This window comes from Chiroxiphia lanceolata, chromosome 3 (assembly GCF_009829145.1).
Source record: "Chiroxiphia lanceolata isolate bChiLan1 chromosome 3, bChiLan1.pri, whole genome shotgun sequence".
Taxonomy (NCBI): Eukaryota; Metazoa; Chordata; class Aves; order Passeriformes; family Pipridae; genus Chiroxiphia; species Chiroxiphia lanceolata.
In genome coordinates this window covers 68621403-68644848 of record NC_045639.1, presented here as the reverse complement: position 1 = coordinate 68644848, position 23446 = coordinate 68621403, and the positions used below count along the sequence as shown (strand labels likewise).

The 23446-nt window shown below is 36.5% G+C and overlaps 1 long non-coding RNA gene across 1 annotated transcript; it reads left to right on the top strand.

The window, feature by feature from the left end:
* Nucleotides 1–17: 17 nt before the first annotated feature.
* LOC116785224 lies at nucleotides 18–23153 on the top strand. Its single transcript, XR_004356432.1, has 3 exons — nucleotides 18–30; nucleotides 4558–4563; nucleotides 23062–23153. It is a non-coding gene; the product is annotated as an uncharacterized LOC116785224 (long non-coding RNA).
* The last annotated feature ends 293 nt before the right edge of the window (nucleotides 23154–23446 follow it).

The window sequence follows — 23446 nt, the reverse complement described above, 5'->3', positions numbered from 1 at the left end:
AGGCTGAGAAGCATTACAGTTCTACAGTCTGTAGAACATGTATTTAATTGAAAACACAGAACATGACTGTTAGACTGAGTCTTAATGGACAAGAATATTGGCAAGCTGCTCTTGGTGTTGGTGTAAAACAATTACTCGTGGTTCAGGTTGACTTCAAAGGGAAATCACCTCATTAAGACGAGTGTTGGAAATGCATCTCCCTAGGTGCTAGTGGTGTTTCATTCCTTCCACTTACTAAGTCAGCCAGTTTGTTTGCTCACACAGTTCATATTGTCTCTGCAAGGGAAACAATAGATTTTTAAAAGAAATCTTAAAAATATAAAGGCAAACCCTTATATAAAACCTGAAAATGTGAGTTCTTAGGGATTTTATTGACCTGCACCAGCAGGTTAAGAGTAAGAGAAATCTCTTATTGTATATTTATTTTTGTTAAAGGAATTATGCAAACGAAACTATCAAAACAATGAGAATAATTAATTTTCTTCCCAGTTACTCCATCATGTCATAATTCTATTAAAATATTTATGTTCCAACTTGTTAAGAATTTTTTTTTACAACGTTTCTGTGTTATAGTTTATGCTTTGACTTTGCTCATTCTGCATATTACAGAGGGCCACCAGCTAGGTTTCAAAGTACTTCTTTCCAGCCACTTAAACTGAGATGACTAATACCATCTGACCTGCAGTCTGCCATGAACAGACTATGCTTCACTAGCTCCATCACAGCAAAGAAACTCCAACAAGATATCTGGTTCTCATTGCTGTGGTTTATGATACATTAGAAAAGCTCTATTTCTTAACAGGATATTCCTTGGATCCTTTCCTAGAAGTCAGGGGATTAGATGCAAACCAGCTTCCAACCTTTCAGCCTTTCCAAAGCTGTAGTTAGAGCTGTCAGAGGAAGCAATCAATCACCCAAGCTGAAACTGAGAGGATACGTCTTCACAGCTGTGGAATCATCCTGTCTCTTCACAGAGGAATAGTTGCAGACTAAGTATGTAAATGGCAGAATTTCATTTTCTTTAGTGTGAAAAAGTATGACTTACTTCCCCTCTTCCTGGCTGTGTTATTCCCTGTCATGTAAGCTGGTGCCTGTCAAACAAGGAATTCCCCATCAAGTACTCACTCCATTAAAACTGCTATCGGATGAAGACAATTGGGAATGCTATCAAAGGAAAGGTCACTGCAGCAGTTCCTTGTTCAGACAATAATGGTGTTTCTATATTATAGCAAGGCTAATGAGAAACAACAAAACTTCAAAGACACCAAGTAAATTAGGACTTCTACCACATGGCAACACAGGCAACTGATGCTGTGAAATCAGTTCCCCTACTGTTTGGACAAATTGCTTTTGTTTTATTGGATATATGTAAATGTGTTCCTATGACTATTTTGGAATGGTTTTGGTACATCATACACTTTAATAAAATTGGTGAAATTACATTAAATAGTATTAGTATAGCATAGTATAGTATAATATAGTATAGTATAATACAGTATAATACAATTAGAGCATTATAATTATTTATCATGAAAGTGATGGTAAAAAGAAGTTATTTAATATAAGTGAACAAGTGTTCATTTTTAAAATTCAGAAAACAAGAAAATAAAGCTAGGAAAATTAATAAGGAATTATTTGCATGATATTGGAAGAGTAGCTTTTTTAGAACTGCTTTCACTAAGATGAGAGTCTCACCTCCCCTTTGTTATTTTAGTCTCCCACACTGAAGAAACCATTAGTATGTTCTTTCATTAGTATGAAGATTTTTTCCTTATTATTTGTAAGAATTTGGCTTCCATTGTACAGCTACAAGAGAGACAGCAGTACTAAATTAAAGGTAATTGTTCAGAAAAACTGAGTCTTGTAAAGGTAAAGATACCTAATCTACTTGTACCTGCAGGTAAATGCTTCATTAGAGCAGAAATTTGACTACTTTGTGACCAGCTGGAAAACAATATCTGATGCTGTAAATGTAATAGTGGGATAAATCTCATCCACGTTATACAGCTATGGGAACCTCCACACTAGTATTGTCGTTCAGATCATTAGTGCTCATTTGAAGCAAATCTCCCAGTTATCCAGAATTTACTAAGCATCAGTTCATATGAGAGCAGACTCAAAGCATACAAATGGACTTCTTAAGCTAAGGCAAAAGATTATTCCAGGAACGCATCTAACACACTACACCTGCTAATGGTAGACCTTCTAATGTACATTCCGGGCAGCAAGACTAGGACCCAGACAAGTAAAATCTCCCAAACAGACACAGAGTACGTATCAGTACCTCAGAATCCACACACACATTTGTGCTTCACTCCACAAATGTTCTCCTACTGTACCACACTATGCTCTATCATACTACAGTATACCTATACGACATACCCTTACATCTGTGGAATTATCTTCATAGGCAGTGGAAAGAAAAAAAGAACAGTTTTAGGCTGAAATTCAGGGGAACTATTTCACATGTGTATCTGTAGGGGAAGGAGAGGGGAGCTGCTCTAAAAAGGACATCTGGACAATAGCATGTGGTTTTATAAATCCATCTTTGGGGTTTGAAATGGGACACGGTATGGCCATCAATTAAGCTGCCATCTCTGACAGTTTGTCTGCACTAACTTATAAGGTGTTGCACAGGAATTTGTGGCAGCCCAAGGAGCAGAATTTAATTCTGATAGAGTCCATCTTTCAGACCCCAAATTTTTCAGAAATATTCCTTCAGATTCAATTACACTAGTCATGAAACAAAGAATATTTGTATTTTGTTAAGTACTTTTTGATCCTTTAATTCAGAGTATTTTTAGTTATTGGTGGGAAGAGAATGTTTAGCAGAACCATTTTTGTCAGAGGAAAAATTGATAAAGGAGACCGGTACTATTCTGTTCTCATTTCATATTTCATACTGGACATTTAAAAGCATTATACTTCCACTGTAGTAATTGTCTCCCCATATTCAAGTAAGAATTAATTATTTTTAAAATAGACTACAGTAGAAATGAACTACCACGTGAATTTCAAAAAGCAGGAATGTGCAGAAGTTCCTAAACATTCCTAAACATTGCCATGCATGCAAATGTTTTGTTTCTACTGACAATGACATCTCCTAGAAAGCTTCATTCTGCTTTCAACAGATAAGGATGTGCACTATATACCACATTCATCTCCCTAACTGTATAAAACTAAACCTTAATTAACTCTTTAGCACAGTTGCCAAAGATTCAGAATTGATAGGCATGAACAGCTGAAGCTCATAAAAGATATGTAGGGGAAAAGTCAAATAAAAATATAATATAATAAAATAGATTAAAGATTATAATAACTTTAATGAAAACATGTTGAATTCCCTCTATTCTTTTTGTCAATGATGATGAAAATAGAGTGTCAATACCAATGTAATTCTAAAAGAGAATCATGGTTGTACCTGTGTAAACAATAGTTTACTAATGGTGTATTCTGAAATAATGTCGTTCTATAGGTATAGAGAAAACAGCTGCGTGACACTTAAGAAACAGTATGTAAATATTTCATTCAGCTAATCTCTGTGAAAATAAAATGGAAATAATTTTGCACTTTTTACCATCTTAAGTTACATTTTATAATGATACCAGTTTAATATTTTCCATAGAGATTGTTAAACTAAGCTGGAGGTGAATTGCAATTCTAACAATCTTCTTTCCTTTAATAATTGTTTTGAGTAACTTACAGAAAAATAAACACTGAACAGCAAATTCATTCTCATGTAAAGTTGTGTCTAAGATAAAAATACATATTAAAAGTCAATGCTGCACCTAAATATGAATGTGACTCATCAAGACATTCTCCATGTGAATCCCAGACAAATACGGAACTAAGTATCCATGACGAGTTTAAGAACACAGATAGCTTCACATGAGGTAAAGGAAATAATCTACTAAAATTCATCATTCTTGAAATAGAAAAATGTTATGGTCATCTGAAGATTATTAATGAAGTATCCGAATATTTTAGAGAGTGAGATTGTAATTAGAGATACTGAATATGTTATATGGGTAGTATATTTGAACTACATATGAAAGTAATACTTTGTACATGCAATTTACACATATTATACATAGTCTGTATCTCCAACTATAAATGTTTAACTAAGTTAATTGATCTTTTTTCAGTCTTTAACTATTTCTTTTTATAAAAATATATGAACTGGTGAAAGATTTTATCATTACATAAGTCACTGTCTGCAAAACTCAAAAGTATTCAGGGAACTCCATAATTAGTTCATTGACAAAACTGAGCACCAGAAAAAAATTTAAACCTTGGGGCATAGTTAAAATTTGTAATCACTCAATTTATTTTTTTTTTCTATTTTGAGCCTTTTTTGGAACTGATGAATAGCATAATTTCTGCTTTTCCTGGGCTAATTATTGTAGAAGTAAATTATAGGTTTTTATTCCATAATGAGTCTGTCTAACCTCCAGCAACCTTGTTGGCTGAGATCTTGGTGTCTGAATCAGCTTTACTCTTACATTTCTCAGCAATGAGACACCTGGAGCACTCCCAGTTGGACACATCATGCTGCAGGACGCTGTGATTTTGTATATGTGAGCAGCAAGATCAGACTGCTCCTGGAGCTGGCAACAAGGCAGAGACAGTGACTACTCTGACTGGGGCACGGTGCCCAAGCCAAGACCAGGGTGGTGAAAACCCACCAGCTGCCTGGGTTTGAGTCTAAATGGAGCTCTGGCACAACAGGTAGAGTGTTCCCCTGGTGGGAGTCCAGGGGTGGTGGCGGATCAAACAGGTTGACTTACTCCAAACACTTTATGTGTGCAGGAGAAATTTCTTTGCCTGTTATCATACAAATAGTAATGTGAGAATATGCTAGATGAATAAGAAAACTCACAGATTATCACTCTAAACACACCAGTGGGTGCTGGAGTCAGCTGGGACATCCCCACAGGTTTCTGCACATGGGTCTGGGCTCTCTGTTTTAGTTCAGAAGGGGCACCTCCACCTTGCCCGAGCCATGAGGTACTTGTGCTTGGTCCTGTCTTTGCTATCTCACTGGCTGCTCTGCTGGGATTGAGCTTAGATCTGAGTGTGGATACCCTTGTCTCCAGTTCTCTTTCAGGCCTATCTCCTTTAATTCTTTCCTGGGCTTCCTGTCTGGGACCAGGCTCATCTATTACCCTTCCTGGGATCCCTGGGAGAGGTTGTGCCTATCGTTTCCCTGGCCTTGCTCGGGTGGAGAGGGTACAGACTGCCCTGGGGCCACCCTCTTATCCCAGCTCATCCCCCTTGTGGCTTGGCTCCTGCTGTTCCCCCTCACTGGAGCACTGATAACAGGCACTGAATGAATACATGAGCCTGCAGTTAAGCAGAGGTGGAGCAAGACCTTCTTATTTCTGCAAATACGATCTATTTATACAGATGCAAATTTGACAAGCAAGTTCTAGAGTAATTCAAGAGACTCAAATCCAAACTGGAAGAATTTGTTTAATTCTACTTTATGTATGTATGTCAGATACAAAAATTTGGTATTTTTGAATTTAAACCTAGATACCACTTTCTCTTTCCCTATTTGAATTAACTATTGCCAATGCTTCTCTATATACTCATCCACAAATCCTCATTTTAATCAGATATTTCATCCCTAAAGAGTCTGTGTCTAGAGAGAGGACATGAATGGCTTTGGGGCTCAGATCACACCTTGGCATATGTAACTGTGTTAACAGAATTTGGCTGGTTACCAGATTTTTACCCATTAATGGCCAATCATTTATTATCATTCAAAATTCTATTCAGTGATCTGCAGTATCTACACAGTAAATTTATGGATATTATTCAACCTTCTTTCTCATGCAGATGATATTTCTAAGAGGTTGCATTTTTTGCTAGCTGCTAACCCTTTGGAATTTTCCTTTAAAACAAGGCTTAAGCAAAATCTCTGCTGGTTGATGGATGGGATTTTGCTGCCTGAAACCAGATGCAGTTCAGATGATCTGGCTTTAAGTTTGCAACCAGTGCTTTTTCATAATTTATTTTCCTTAGGACTCTGTTCTGCAACTTGACTGAATACTATAGATAGACCCACCTCTCCAAGGTCAGAGGAGAATTTCTACATGATCCGGTACCCATCTACTATCTGCAAAGTGTGTTTGCTTTACCTTGGCACATATCACACACTTCTGAACAATCTTATCTGTTCTGTTTCTTGATGGTGTGGACTATCTGCTATGTAGCCTACAAAGCTCTAACAAGGGCCTTGAAAATTCACGATGAAGTCCTTGATCTGTCATTGATAAGGTCTATGATGAATGTATTTAAGATACTGTTCAGATACTATTACAGCTGGGGCTACACAGGAGACAATTATTTGTTTCATATTTCCTATTATCTCTTCCCAAGCATACTACTACGAACCAAGACAGACCTATGAGTCTTAAAGCAGGGAAAACACAGGAACAAAGCAATATCTTCCACGGCCATATACCAATCAAATAAGAGTACAAATAACTATTTCAAAGGAAATACTCTCACATTAGAAAAGCATTAGTGGAAAACCTAATTTCTTCTTAGCACCAATTTTTTTCCTGTTATTTCCACTGTATGCCATACCCTGTTCAGAACTTCAGTCCTCTATTTTGAGGGGGAGCTCCTCCAGTCAATTTCCTGTAACACATTCCTCTCATCCCATTCCCTCTCAGGACAGTAACTGAGCTTCCAGGTGCTCCCCTTGAGCAATATCCTGCAATCTTTCTTTTTCATGGGAGTCTGGTCATATCCAGCAAGGATCGGCATCTCCTCATGGTAAATATTCTGTCCTCTTGCTGTAGGAAAATTAAACAGTTTTGTTTCACTAATTAAATTATAGTAGTGTGTGCTGGTTTAAAGGTAAACTGGCAGGGGAAATGAACTTCACTCAAAAGAGAGATTATAAATCAGCATAACAATTTAATAAAATAATACAATAAATACGATTATACAGACAAACAGTTGGTTTTAACCCACAAAACGAAATGTATAACCCAGCACCCTGGGGCATGAACAGGGTGGTGTTCGTTGGGCTCCCTGAGTCCAAAGTAAAAGGAGAGGGAAAAACCTGTTGGTGAGAGTGCTGTTGCAGTCTGGTCAAGAGTGATGATTGCAGTCCAGTCGAGAGTGGTGGCTACCACTCTCTGGTTGAGAGTGATGTTCTGCAGTCTGGTTGAGAGTGGTGGTCTGCAGTCTTCCTCTGGATCCCACGAGTGATTAAAAAAGTCCCAAGACTCCAAGATTATATATCCTCCAGTTCAGGCAGGAATGCCCAGTGCCTCCCTCAGGGTGGGGAGTTCCACAATGGGTGTGAGGACAGGAGCATCCTCTTATCTCACAGGCCTCTTAACACCCAATTTATAGTCTGAGGAGTCAGGCTGCTCTGGGCAGATGGTGTAAATGGTCTATTGATAACAGTTTCTGGGAAATGGCATGGAAGGCTATAGAATACACAGTTTTGGGTTACACCCATCCAGTGATGAACTGGTCCCAGCTGTTCTAACTAGGACAGAGTGCTACAGTAGCAGCAGTATTTCTCATTTATGATCTTGTCTCATCTGACTGGTGATGATTTGTTACCATCTTCATCTTTCCTTTGTAGAATTACTTAATGCTCCATGACCTTCTCTGAGTGCAAATCAAGAATTATGTGCTTCAGCTGATTGATTTTATTTGTTCACTCTGTACACTTTGCTCCTTTTGTAGTGGCATAGGCAGGTTTATTTCAGAAAAAAGAGGATGAGTGAAGTGCTGTGGTATTACTACTACGTGAGACAAAACAGAGTGGCTTTGGATTTTATTTTTATTTTGCTGAACCACTACTTGAATGAAAAACATAATAAGGACTGCAAATTTAAAGAGCAGTTACCGTAATTCAGTCACTGACTTTTAAAATCCTAAATAAATGTTTCTCTATAGAAAGCCTCGGAAAACAGTAATGAAAGTATATTACCTCTAGCAATGGATTAATTTACACACCCTTAAAACTACATATACTCTAACGTATGAGCATCCCCTCACATAAAACAGTAGAACAATTATGACTTCCCATCCTTTTCCAGTCAGAGGTGTCTTGAGAACAACCAGTGTGTTTGCTGAAGACTATACAAAGAGGTGGAGTATGATTTGCCTTTGAGGACTGATATTTATCCAGCCCTTTCCCTGATAGATTTGGTCCTGGAAGAATTGACCTGAAGCCCTAATACAGAAAGGTCCTCAATGTGCTGATGAGGAGCAGCCCTCTGAGCAGCTCCCAATGGGTGTCTGCATGTAAAAGCACTGCAATGGGGCCTTTAGGAAAACATATGAATATCACTGGTTAAGATATCCATCTTTGAATGGCAGCCAAGTATCAGCTAAGTGTGCTTTGTTTAGAAAAAACTGACTCTTCAACATGTCAGGGACTAAAAGTTATGGAGCAACAACTGTTGCTGTCAGGTGCCACACAGACAGAGTTAGGAAATTATATTAAATAGGAACAGCAGGGCAATGAAGAAACATCAAATATGTCAGTTGAGTAAATAAAGTTTGAAGATGTTTTCGAAGTGAGAACTTCAATGCCAATTGCCTGGTGCTGGGACTGCAATAGCTCACCTGGTGTAGTCAGAGGTGCCCTTGAAAAATACAGTTTTAGGAGCTGAGAACTAACCCATGCAACAACTGGGATTTATTTTGGTGGTTTTTTTTCTCATTTTGAATGACCACAGTGAAACACAGAAGTTCCACCTGAATATGAGGAAGAACTTCTTTACTGTGAGGGTGACAGAGGACTGGAACAGCTTGCCCAGAAGGGTTATGGAATTCTCCTTCTCTGGAGATGTTCAAAAGCCATCAATTCTCAGTAAAGTGCTCTAGGGTAACCTGCTTCAACAGGGAGGTCGGACTAGATGACCTCCAGTAGTCTCTTCAAACCTTTATCCATTCTGTGATTCTGTGATTCTGTGATTCTGTGGGAACACAGTGTTTAGGCAATACCACACTAAGAGCGGACCACAATTGTGTGTATCTGAAAGTACTTTAATAAGACTTGTAGCTTACTTTTTGAAGAAAATGGCTCTTCTGATTTCTGTGAGAGTATTTGGGCCTTCTGAATTGACTCTAGCCAGTTGTTTCCACAACTGAGGCCAATGTTGTTTGCTTGTATCAGATTACATAAGAGGGTCTTTTCATGTAAGGACAAGATTTTTTTCTTTTTTCTTGTCTTAATATGTGTTATCTACGTTTTCTTCTTGGGCAGAGTTCCTGTCTGGAAAAGAATAGGGTAAAGATAGCAAGTTGTGTGTGTGCGCAGAAGCCCATGAGTGAGGGATAATGACACATCTATCTGCTTAGAACACAGCTGTGCTGCCTGCATGGGTCTCCCAAGATCATCTCTGGTTCATCCAGGCTGTGGATCTGAAGTGGGCATGAGAAGCAGGGATGATGATGCACTGTGGCAAACACTTTTCTCATCTTGAGTTCAGCTAATTTCCAGTCCTTTCTGGATCATCTGAGTGCTAACTCGTACTGTTTGAGTGATGTGAATGTCAGTGCTGAAGGACAGAGGCAGATATGCCTTTTATGTTGAGCAAAGCAGTGGGATAAGGTTTAGATGACCCCTGTTCAAAGTGATATCTCTTCGGGATGAGTGAAAGTTTGTCACTACTAGCATTTTTCAAAGCACCTCAGGACATTGGCATTCACTTCTATTTAGTCCAAAATCATAGAATCATAGAATAGCTTGAGTTGGAGGGAACTATAAAGACCATCTAGTTCCAGCCCCCCTGCTGTGGGCAGGGATACCTCCTACTAAACCAGGTTGCTCAAAGCCCTATTCAACCTAGCCTTGGAGCATCCACAACTTCTCTGGGTAACCTGCTCCACCCTCACAGTAAAGAATTTCTTCCTAACATCTAATCTAAACCTACCTTCTAAGTTTACAGCCATTCCCCTTTGTCCTGTCATTACATACTCTGCTAAACTTTAAGACATCCTTTTAATGGAGGAAAAATAGTGAGAAAGGAGAGGAGAGAGAACAGAAATAAGAATAGAAAAAGTCTGAATTAGCTAGGAACTGATTTTTTGTGGTCTTTTTTTATTGTTATAGATAGATGTTATGATTGAGATCTATTGTTGTATCACCACAAGAACAACTTATACAAATATATAATAAATGATAGGATGTGTATTAGAGAAAAAGGAGACTTCAAACTTAGCGGAAACTAAGTTTGAACTTGGCATTTGTATTTGTGCATAATATGCTCAGTTGGCTACTGAAATACAGGAAAAGAAAAACTTGCATCTTTGAAATCAGAATTATTCTTTGAGACCTTTCCTTGTCTTTGTGTGTGTGTGCGTTCATGCGAATTTGCCATGAAAGTTCATATATTCCTTACAGAAATCTGAACTAATCTGAATAAATCTGAACTGGCATGACTAGTTTTATTTAATATCTGTATTGCAGATTAGTGAGCAACAGGGATATTTAGGCTCAGATAAGTGTTTTTAGTATAATTAAGTAGAACCCACAATCTTGGGTGCACTAAATACTACAGTCTATTTTAATATATTCTAAGCAATGGAATTTCACAATGTAGATGGCACGTTATTTATTACAAGGCTTATTGGTTATATTGTTCCAACATTTTAGAACTCTGAAATAATTTCCAAAATACAGAATAAATCTTTACTCACTCCTAGTCAGGATTTATTGTTTTCTAGTCTATGGTATGACAATAATATTTATTAGACAGAATGAAAAACAGTCAGAAAAGTGAGTAGTAAAAAGTCTTGTCCTCCCAACTGCACATACATTCCTCTAAGTCATTATTTTAACCCTCCTAGCAATGCTATAAGAAGCACATATAGGGATAATCTGAACACTCTTATGGAGAATGGAAAAGCAACTTGGCTTTTCATGTGCAGCTGGGGGTAGGATATTGTTCTTTGCATCACAGAGGTTGTCTCTTCCGATGAATACATGCATTTACCATGAGAAGAAGTCAGCAGTAACTGTTAAATATTCCTAACTGTAAAATAGCAATTATCTGTAAACTATTTTGTAACCTAAATATTCCACTTGTAAATGCTTGTGTTATGAAGTGTTTTGCAATTAATTAGTTAAATAAAACTACATTAATTATTCTGCATGTTGCTATAAAAAAGCAAGAGAAATTGTTCCCATTAGGGAACTAGAGGAAAACCTTATTTCTGAAAGCTTGGTTAACATGCTTGCTCTGTTTTCAAGAATGAGCTATTGTTTTTTTGAAAAAGGTCAGCAACTTATAAGATGCCATGTACAGAGCAAAGACGTATATACTGAGGGCTCATCGAGGTGGAAAACAAACTCTGTCAAAATATGAATTTTGGCCAGTGTCATATGTGTTTCTTAATCCAGTTTGTATGAGGTTTTATTCACTCACTAAACTTTCAGAGAACTTCAGAACTTCTGTTTTTCCCCCCACAGAAAACCTGAATTATTTCAGTATATTTAGTATATAAATATATATATACAATATATGTGAGATATATATTGTATGCTTTATTACATATCTTTCAATGGAAGCTATCTTTAGGCTTGCAGGTGCAATATTCCTCTTTTTCCAAGGAAACAAGGAGGTCTTATGAATTTTCCTATAGTCTTAAGAGCTATAAATGTCAAGTCAGAGCCCAGAGGTAAGGAACTTAAAACCACATTATTTCTTCATGATTTTTTTCTAGAAAATGTCTCACTTTTGATTTATCTATAAGTTTACTGACTGCTTGACCCAGAACCATGTGAAGTCATGTTACTACATTTACTGTAGGGCCCAGGCAATGTGTCTACAGGATGTGCACTACTACCTAATGCATTATAGTTCTGCTGGCAAAACACACTTCTTATGAGACTAGGTTCAAAAGATCATACTTCAAACACTGGCAAAATTAGTTATATGCCTATAAACTAAAAATAGGCCTGCAAACAATCTAGTAGTATGAACTGACCCATCACACTTAGGGAACTTTAATAAACTTTGTTTTGTTTGGATGTCTACCTGTAGACCTCTTTCATCTGAAAATTAGAGTTGAAATTTCCATAGGGTGCAATGATTCTTAATTATTTCTTATTATTATTTTATATTTTCATTCTCAGAACAGAAATGCCATGGCCACAGTCTATTTCAGATTTCATTTTAATCTTTATTTATTTTTCACTCCCACTTTTCATAATATTTGAGGGGTTTCCCAAAAAAACAGCAGAAAATGCAAAGGTTTACAAAATGAAAAGAAATCAAAGAATGCTTTATGCCACTTCAAGTCTTTAATGCCTGCTTAGAATATAGCAAGACAACGTTTCTTTGCTTTGTAAGAACATGTCCTAATCCTATGGCTGTTGCTTACCCTTCTGTTGCTCTGCCTCTATTTATTGACAACCGTGCATACTTTAGGTGAAACTGAGGTATTACCATGCATTTTAAGACAATAAACACACAAGTGGCAGATTTTCACTGTCAGTTTTATGAAATTATTTATCTTTTTCTTAATGTTTTTTCCTACAGTGCCTCATGTTCAGTCTTCCACAGGCAGATGTATTTTTTAGTAGTGAGCTTCTCAAATGTGGCTTTGCAATGATTGTGACATTAAATAGTGTAAATTTTTTACCATCATTAACTTGAGTTCCATTCTTATCACTGAACTCTATCATTAAAATTATTTCAAAAAATCTTCAGAAAAGAAAGAGGATAAAAGGCATGCTATATACTCCTAAATATATGTTTTCTGACAACACCCAACTGTTTAAATGTATAAGATTTATACATATACATCACAAATTACTTTTTTCCCCCCCTGATTATTTTCCATCTTTCATCTTTTCTCTCACTTGCTAAGGAGACTTTTGGAAATCCCTTAATGAATCCTGGACTTTTAACAGTTTGTTGTTTTCTTTTTCACATAAAACTATTTGGATTGCAATATTTACAATCCTGTGAAGCAGTAGGGGCTGTATAGCATTAGAATGAGTGCAGAGCAGTAAAGGTAGCTTTATGACTCATTTATTTCTGAAGCTTGGAAAAGGGCTGATTGGAATATCTAGCAAAGAAAAACATAATTAAAAGATGAACCTGGCTATTCATCCTTCCCAACAGACTCTGATAGTCAGAAAATAGTGTCAAGGTGGCCACCCTGCACTTTCACAGCTACTTTCTCAAGCTCTGGGAGTGGATGTATAAAAGCATCAGGCTGCATCTAGGGCACGGGAAGAAGGAAAAAACATGTGATACCAACAGAGAACAAATTCTGTCAGTACTGGATGTATTATTCGTGCTTTAGTGTTCATTGTAAATCCTGGCTGGTGCTTGCAGCTGCTTTGAAAAGTATTAGATGAAAATATATTGAGACCGGTGAATATTGTAAAGTCTCCTGATTCACCTGTGTCCATATTTTCAGGAAATGAGAAATAATGAAATTGACAATTCTGGATACTTTGATGCCAGAACTCCAGAACTAAATAACTGTGAATGTCAATATAGATTTTGAAATCTATATATTTTGGCTTTATTTTTCAATAAAACTGAAGTGTTTTCTTATGCCCAGTTTCAGACTACCATGTGATCATGTGTACATGATTTCCATTTTGTCTGCATCATGAAATTGAAAGATTATAAACTGTCAGTTCTAAGAGGGCAAATAATTACTGAGGTAATCTAATGTCTTTGAAAACTGCAGTCCTTCAACAAAAAGGTTGACATAAGCATGCAACATTTTCTATAGATGTATTAAAAATATATATTAGGCTAATATGCTTTATTTTCTCTTTTCAGCTTCCTATTCTCCTTGTGTCAACCCATAATTTTGTTCTTTGGAAAGATATTAAGATATCTTCAGTTATTCTTCATATTAGTGAACATATAGCCATTTATTAACAGGTTATAATTTAATCCCAGTAGTGAACTGGATCACTGAAATGAACAGGAGCCTTTCAGGGAATTTTTTTATAGGTTTGATTGTAGAAAAAAAAAGGAATGGGTTCATTTTCTAGTTTTCAGAATGATTCTTGATATCTATAAAGTGAGATTGGAGACCTGAGACCTGACCAGGCACACACGATGTTTACGAAGAACTTATCAGAGAAGCAAGCAGAGCTCTGTAGCCATGGTATCATAGGGCAGCAGGGAGTTGTTTCATCCATATCTCGGGTTTAAAACAGAATCAACTACACTTGTGTTTTTTTCTGACAGAAATTTGACTATTTTTCTTAAGGTTTAAACTTTTGTAACTATGAAGAGACCCAAATTAGGTTTACCTTATGACCACTCAATCCTCCTCCTGTTGTAAATACAAAGCAGAGTAACAACAGATAATATTTGTGTTGGCCCATTCCATGAGCAACTTGTCTATAATATGTTCAGTTGGATACTGAAATACAAGTAAAGAGAACCCTACAATAGACATCTTTGAAATCAAAATTATTCTTCCAGACTTTTCCTTGTCTTTACGTGTGTGTACATGGACACTATTTGCTGTGAAAGTTCATATATTCTTTACAGTAATCTGAACTTTATATAGATGTTTTATATACTGTTCATTGTACATTTGTGCTCTGTCTTACTTTGCGACTTGCTTAGATATGTCTTTGGGAATGCTTTCTAGGAAGTGACACATTGTTTTAAACTAAATTATAAACATCACAGTTTTATTACTTGCTAAAAATTAAAATCTTGGGAGTGTCCAAATTATTCTAAAGATTCCCAGAAAGGTCGTTATTTCCAGGTTTTGTGTAAGTTTAATAAGTTCTGTAAAGTAATCTGAGGCATTGCTATAGTTCACCATCTTCATAAGTCTATATCACCTTCCCTCTTTCTGAAACCCTGACTACTGTTTTTCTGCTGGACATATGTGATAACAAAGTGGTGTCTGCACAGAAGCAGAATTTTATAAGGTTACCAGAAAATGCATCAATAAGGTTACCAGAAAATGCATCAATAAAATAATAATAAGGTAATATTGTATTCTATTTTCTTCAGTTGATTCTTACACGTATTTTCAAAGCACACAGAGTATAAAACAAGGCATTGCAAGGCTCAACCAGTTTAAAAATAAATGTTGGGCAACAAACAAAAAATCTTGGCATAATACAGCTGCTGGAATCATTGTACTATACAGCAGAGTTCAATTATTTCTTTTCAGGAAGAAAACCACAACAGTGTACAAGAGACTGTACCAGTAAGAGTGGCATGCAAAAAAACCCCCAGGAATCCCTTTTTTTTCTTCTGAAATCAGCAGAACATCAAATACAAAAGTGAGCTTCATAGAGAGAAATGAACTTTGCCGAAAGGAATCTTTCTATGAAGCACCCTGATTTAATATTGGAGTGTTTAAGTAACTTCTTTAATAATAATAATAAGAGTTTGACTTCTCCTAACGAAAAAAAATACCTTCAGCAAATTAGAAGTGTTCTTTGCTATATCCCACTCCACCATTCCATTCCAGGCCCTGTTCAAACTCAATCTCTTTTATCAAATTTATCAAGCCTCCTACTGTAAGAACCCTTTTTAAATGCTGAAACACTTATATTGCATGGTCCTTTGCATTGTCTGCTTGCACATTTTACCAAGGAGTAATCCACATCTTCCACAGGAGAGGTGTGCAAGTATGGGATATCATGGCCCGGAGACAGAAACATGGGGTAACACACTATGGTATGGGTAATTTTGTGGGGATGGCATGTAACTCTGTAAGCATGGGTGTGGGCGTGTGTAGGTCTTAGGGTTAATTGCAGAAAGATGTTTAGAAAAATGTAGATGTTTATTAACATTTTCTAAGCATCTAATACTTTTGGTTTACTTTTATTGCTGTTACTGAATTTTAATTTTGTAGTTTACTGGTTGGTAGTAATTGTATGTCATTAATAAATAAAAAACCTTTTCACTCTTGATTTGGTAAACTATGTGAACTAATATTTCTTTTCATTGTGACAAACATTCTCTGTGTCTGTAGAAAAATACGATATAGAAGACTAGGTTCACACTGTTTTAGGGCTAATTTGATTCATGACAGAGAGAAAGCCTAAAAGTTGCTCAAACCTGCTCATATAGTAACAGTCTAAGCATATTGAGAAGTCTCCAAAGCATTGCAGGATTACCTAGGATCACTGGAGTTTTATTTACAGTTTCTCTCCCTATTCTTTCCCACTCTATAGACCATTATAACTGCACCTCTTTTGGTAGCTGTGTAATATTAAGGAATTTCTCTGGGCAATTCCTTTTTTACTTCAGATTGTTTTGTGCTGAAGCAGCAGAGTGCTAAGACTGGAATTCATAAATCAAATGAACAGCATAAAACTGGGGCAGAAAGTAAGTAAATATTAATACCTGACACCACTAAAGCAAGAATGAATAGCGTCTGTGGGTATTTACATCTCAGTCTAGTTTTGTTGCTAGCACCCTGTTACAGGCTTTGTCACTGACTGGGATCTGATGTGCTTGGCTTGGCTGTTTGTTTGGGGCTTGCTGGTGAGATGCTCATGGAGAGAGCAGGGAGAGCCACTTTCAAGTGGGGCAACTGTCATGGGGTTCCAACGTTCCTGTCTCTGTTGTCCCTCACCTATGATGTGTTTCTATGCCATGCTCTGCTATTGCTATCACTTTCATTTATATTTCTGCACAGATGTAATAATACAAGGATATTGAGAAGGAATATCTTCTACAAAGTTGAGAATTTAAGTAAGAGCAGAGAGTATTATTGTGAATCACATTAATACAATCTTTTTCTGCTTTTAGTCACAATTTTTTGTGTAGCAGACTTGGAAAGATCACACATACTGGAGTATTCTCCTTATAACACATGCTACACTTGGTTCACTTTAGCTTGTATAGACCAGAAATTATTTGCAAAATTTCGTATCTGAAAACAGTTCCCTTTCTTTTTCCTTTTTGGTATCACCATGTCTGTTTGGTATCACCATGTTTGGTATCCCATCACTACAACCCCTAAACACTTGCAGCAGTATCTAAAGACTTTTTATTTGAAAAAATACTTATTTTAAAAATTATGAGTGTAAACTATGGTTGCAGTATTATTAATGGAGATCTATTTAGCTGGCTTAATGCAGGCATCTACTTGAGGTGTGGTTCAGTGGACTTAGGTGGCCTGGTATCTTCCCTCTAGATTGACTAGATCTCCATGACCAGGCAAGGATCTTTGACACACAGTACATACGAAGGCCTGCATAGTATACACCTAATATATAATGTATATACCTATGAATCTGGACCAGAATCCCCAGCCTTTACTCTCAGTCAGTACTCTCTAGGAAAGACAGTTTCAAAGACATCCAACTCCCCATCCAATATTTAGCCAGAATTTCTACTTTGACTGTATTGATAGTGAACATTATGTACATGACTGCAGTATTTGGTGCATTGAAATAAGAGCCCACATTGCAAGAATCTTTTGTGTCTCAGCGTTTGTGTTGCACAAAAGAGCTGATGTGTCCTCTAGACTTTGATCATTATCTAATTAGGATTTTTGTTTGTTTTTTTTTTCCTAACGGGCCACGTGCCCCCTTTGGGAGTAAATAAAACAACATTGGCAGGATTGCTTTGCTATTGTTTTCTAAAGCTGTTAAAAAGCAAGCTATCACTAGTCAAACACCACTCAGCAGAAGATCTGAAAGCAGTATGCGTGCCCTCGGTGACACTGCTACTTCAGAGACTCTGCTGGGAGAGAAGACTGATGCGAATTGGAGCTTGTGTTAATGTGTTTTCCTCTTCATGAAGCTTATTGTTGTTCAGACGTGTCCCAGAAAGTTAAAGAGTGTATTTTGGGCAGCCTAATCTTTTGGGGAATGTAGGTCAGCCTAAAGCAGCAGCAGAATCTGTGATTTTCCACACCGACTTGCACAGAGCAGAAAACTTAGAATCATAGCAGATAAACAGGCCCAAGAACATTGACAGAAAGTCAGGAGTAACAGAAAAATGTCAGACATTTATCTGGATGACAGAAAAATATGTTTGATTGCTGACACACTCTGACTCATATTTCCTGAGGATGGCTGAGATACGATGCATGCTAGCTATGAAGTTAAATAGTAAGATTTTTACAGCAACTTGGCATTTTTCTTTTAAATTATTGTTATTCTTCAAACACTCAGAAGCATTTTAAAATGATGAGAGATGTACTTTGTAAAGACCAAGCAGTGGAGGATACTCTCATCTGAATGCTGACTGACTTTGCAGGCTTGTCTGACATGTTTCTTGATGGGTTCCTGTTATCTCATAATCTTTGGAGGTGTAGCAATAGCTGGAAGTGTGTACCAACAAAAATCTGCTTTTATTGTGAAGCACTTCCAGACAGTAGTGGCTGTGTAGTGATGAGTGACATCCCCAATAATGCTGCCTAGCAATACCACTCCATCATATTCAAACCTGGCTTTGGTGTAAAAGGAAGAGAAGGGAAGAGAAATGGGAGGAAGTTTTATCTATTAAGATTATTAAGAGACATGATGGACATCTGTTAAGCAAAAATATTGTAAAGAAGGTCTGCCCTGTAAAAGTATTTTCGTTTGGTAATTATTCAAATAAAATAATAGCAGTAAAATACACTAGCTAGGAGGATATGTAAACAGCATTAGCAGTGGATATCTGCAGGGCTGCTCTTGGGGAGAAAGATTTCCAAGTCTTTTACTTTCACTGCTTTATCAGATGACTCAAGAGGCTGAGGAGAAACAGTTTCTGCTCTTTTCAGTCACGCTTTAAGAGTCTTAGGGATCTTAAAATCACAGTGGGTACTCTCAGAACTACTTTCTCTGCATTAGCAATTTCTAGTTGCTCTTACTGTTGTGTGGCTACTTACACAAATGTAGATTCAGTAGTACTAGAAGGAAAGAGGTTCCTTGTTGGGAATCGACTCCTTAAAAACTTTGTTTGGTGTTACAGTACATGGGGTGAAGTAGTTTTGGAGTTTGGGCAAATAGAGTATGGTATGAAGTGTACTTGCTTTCCTGGATTTTTTGGAGGGCAGTCAAACATCCATCAGTGTCTACAGTGATTAATGATATAGACTGAACTCACTAAGGTATGGTATTAATTTGTATGTTAATGTAATAATCTACATGGAAGAGGCAAAAAGATTTGCTGTATGTCACATTCCTGTCAGCTTTTCCAAGCATCATTTTGGTGGCTCATAAGTTTAATAAGTACTTGGTAGTACTCAGAACAGTGACCCATTTAACTCGCTCATGTTTGTCCACAAGTGGTTAATAATTGGTCTTTTAAACAGAGTTTGCCGTCCACACATGTGAAAATGAAAATGTGAAAATGTGAAAGAGCCAAGATAAGCACAGCAGCTTATCTTGGTTTTTGCATGTTTTTATGTGCCTCCATAGAGCTGAACTTTAATGAATAAGTGGTATATTCCTTTCTGATACCTACGAACAATAGGTCAGTGCATGGTGTGTTTTATTTGGATACCTCTGTTCATCTTGGTTTGGGTTTGTAAATTAGAAAAATTAAATATACATTACAGTTGGTTTTATGATGTTTTTGACAGCGAATTGAAAGAGCTGATCTTGCACTGGTCCTTCATTTCATAGTATTCTCTTATTCAATAACTATATGCCACTGTTGAAAGGATGTTGATACATTGTGGTAATAGGATGAATGTATCTGACTATTGAAATCCGTTCAAGTTCTCTCTCTATTTTTTTTTCCAACCTAAATAACCCTTGCAATTTTTTTCATATATATATGTGTATATATATATATGCATGTATACCCTGCCATATCAAAATATATCCCTTTTCTATGAGAGATTTCTTTATAACAAATTGTTAATCCAATTTTCATTCTTCTTTAAATTAGTTAGAATAGATGTTCCTCTGTATATTCAGTGTAAATTCATCCAAACTTTAGACTGTGTTGAGCTATCCTAATATTTCAACTAATAAGCATTAGAGAATCCTGCAAATTCAAAACACTTCAAAATATATGAGAAAATTTACAAAAACTATAGTTTTACACAGTTTCCTTGCAAAGTAACTTAAAGACAATAAAATACATATTTGAGTGCAGAAGGAAATTTGTCTTTTCAATTTGCCTCATACCTAATTATTCTTTAAGACAAAATAAAACCAATGACAGTTCTGTGAACTAAGGTAATTTTTTTTAAGGTATTAATGTATTAGGCTACTTGAATCAGGCTGGAACGGCATAACAGAAATAATAGCATTGTGTTTTGATTGATTAAGATAATTTGAGTGAAGGCTGAATTGATTCTTATGACTAGTTTCACACATCTGAAGGCACCAGAGTGAGCCTCTTTACTGGGACTTCCTCTTCTCTTACATTTGGCCATCCCCAGGGAAGCATCCTGTAAAGTCGGTAGTGAGATATACATATCTAGATTATCACTTTAAAGATGAATAAAGATAGGTGTTTAAGATACATGAAAAATAATCATTGTCTGGAGACATTTCCTTCATTTCAGGAGGAATCCTGAATGATTTTAACTGTTAGTTGAATCTTCTCCCAGGAAACTTCTCTAGTAATCTTCTCACCTGTTCAGGTCCATCCAGAAAAAACACTAAGTGCCACTACAAAACACAGCAAGTTCAGAAAGAAGCTTCATTTTACCATTAGTTCCAATTTAGGCAGTAATTCCGTAATATAATGTTCTGTTTTTAAGTCACTATTTCCAGATCTTTTATGTTCCTGGAATACAGCTTTATGCTGTCTTAAAACAGATGTACTAAACTATATAACCTTTGAGCTGATAAGCAGTTTTAAGTGTTCTGGTGTGTCCTTTACCTTGCTATTAACCTTCTTTCACACATTATCTGACTGGTAGTTTTCATGTTTATCATTGCTGTAAGTATTATCTCCTATTTCAAGGTAAACTTTTATTAACTTTAGTAAAATTACTGCTATTCTTTCAATATTTATACGTATATATATAAAAAAAGATAAAGTTGAAATACCGTATTTCTTTTAGATTTCTAAATATGTTGCTATTAAAAGCAGCATCAACAAATTAGGACTTTGTGGTCAAAGTTTATGTTGGTTTAATTATACAGTTTTAAAAGTATAAGTCTCTTCTGACAAAAAAATTCATCACCTGTGGAAGACATAGATTATGAATTATTCAGTCCTGCTTACTAAGGTCAAGATAAGTGTATTCCCCACTGTACAACTTGTAGATATCCCTCCTTTAAAATTCTCACAGGTTGCAATTCTGTTTTTCAATCTTATCTGAGTGATCAACATTTCTTTCTCTTCAAGTTCCTTATCAGAGTAGCCCTTTGAACCCACTTTTAGCAGTATCATGTAGCAGAGTAGTAAAAAATGCTACTCTGATGAATTGTGTATCGTCTTGCACTTCCAAAGGGAAAAAATACAAAAGAAAAAAAGTAGAATTAATTTAAACTGCTGAACTTGAACATAGTGTTATAATCCAGCTGTATTTCAGAAAACTAAACTATGCTGATCCTTCTAATGTTACAGGCATAACTTAGAGTAAAACAGGCTGATACATTCAAGTGCTGGGTGTATGAATTGCTGGGATGCTCAGGAGCACTACTGCTTTTATCTGTGCAGTTTGTGTATTACAACCGCTTGTTTCAGTTATATATTTACTTAAAGCTGTCTGCAACTATCCAAATGCAGATGATTTTATTGGACCCTTAGTCCATTTTGTGTAAGAGGGACATGTTTCTTTATTAAATATTATCTCGACTATCAGTGATGTTTGAGCTACTAAGTTTAATATAAAGTCCATATATATTTTGAAGCCTGCAAGTATTTCCTCAGAGGTCCAATCAGACGTTGTTCTTATTTTTGCCAGTGACACTTTGTGTGACCAACTGTAGAGCAGTTTCACAGCAAGGTCTTAAGCTTTGATATTAATTTTTTCCTCTTATCTAACAAGGCCTTAATGTGTATGCTCCTGATACTGTCTGAGATATCACAGTGCTAGAAGTTATGGCACAGAACCTAGAGGAGGTCCACCTTCTGAAAGGGCAGCTGGAGCCCAAGCAGGCTTTCTTAAAATCCCAGTGGACATTTATGTTTAGCCTCTTAGATTTTTCCTATCATAGATAACTATCTCTTTAGTCTGAAGTGTTGCCCCCATAAAGATGGTATGAATTTTATGATGAGGCAGAAGAGGGAAGAAGGGTTACAACTTGAGAAGCTGCAAGGATAAGTATATTTCATAACTTGTTTTAAGTGTTTCAGTACATACTTCCAATCTAGCAGACATAAAATTTTAAAGTCAAAAGCAAAGGCACAATGAAGAAATAATGAACAAAATATACGTGCGAATCTAAGAATTAAAAATTTTCCTTATCACTGGCTTGAGTGGGACTGCACAGTTTTAGGATTGGGTCTATATCAGTAATCAGGCAGATTCAAACAGTCCATGCAGAGAGTTCATGCCCATGGACAAAAGGGAGAGCATCACCCTATGTATGACAAACACATGGCTACTTCTGCCTGTCTCCTAAGGAGCTCTCTGCTCAGATATGCTACTTGGCTAGGGTCAGGAAATTTCATCTTATTCCATGAGATAAAAAAAAATACACTTAAAATTCAGACTGTGTTTAAAGTTGTCACTGTGGAAATCTAACCCCAAAATAGGTTGTTCACTTACCTATTCACATCACTTTGAATGCAGATTTATTTTTTGCTTGACTTACTATAAAACTCTTTTTTTTCCTAGTAAGCACTTTCCACAAAAAAGTTTCCAGATAATTTGCTATTTCATTCCTATTTTTTCCCAGATCTGTGTATACCTATGATAACCATTATGTGCCTGAGTTTTTAGAATAAGTTACTTACCAATAATTTTATAGTTTTATTGTCTATTATTCCTGGGCAAAATTCTCAGGCGTTGTCAGTCATGTAGCTTCATTGATTTCACTGATGCCATTTGACAGGTTGGACCATTTGAATAGGTTTCATTTGATGATCTGATTTTATGTACAAGTCATCAACTACAGACAGCTATGGAGGGCAGTTATGCATATTCCAAGCTGAATTAGGGTGTTGATCCAACAAGACAGTTATAGACATAGTCAAGTTTTATGAGGTCATGTAGGTAATACTACTTAGCATTAAGCAGGTGTTTTGGTGTTCTGCAGAGCATGAACTAAATATGGTTGTTTAGAAACCCATAAACTTTTGTAGTGTCCTCTAGCCAAGCAGTAAATACAGAGAGTATGTAAAGTACAAGTACTAACATAAACAGACAAGGTACCATTAAAAATAAAGGTCTGCTTTAAAAATGGGATTGAAAATGTGCTTTGCCATTCTGACAATTCCCTGCTACCAACGAAGTACTTGAGTGCTGAGTGAATGGAATAATGTCTAAAAACATTAGAACCAGCCCAAAGTCCTGTAAAGAGAACATGGAACATGTGCTGGAATGGAATATGCAAGGCTCTGCAGTAACACCAAGCAGAAAATATCATCTGGATAACACG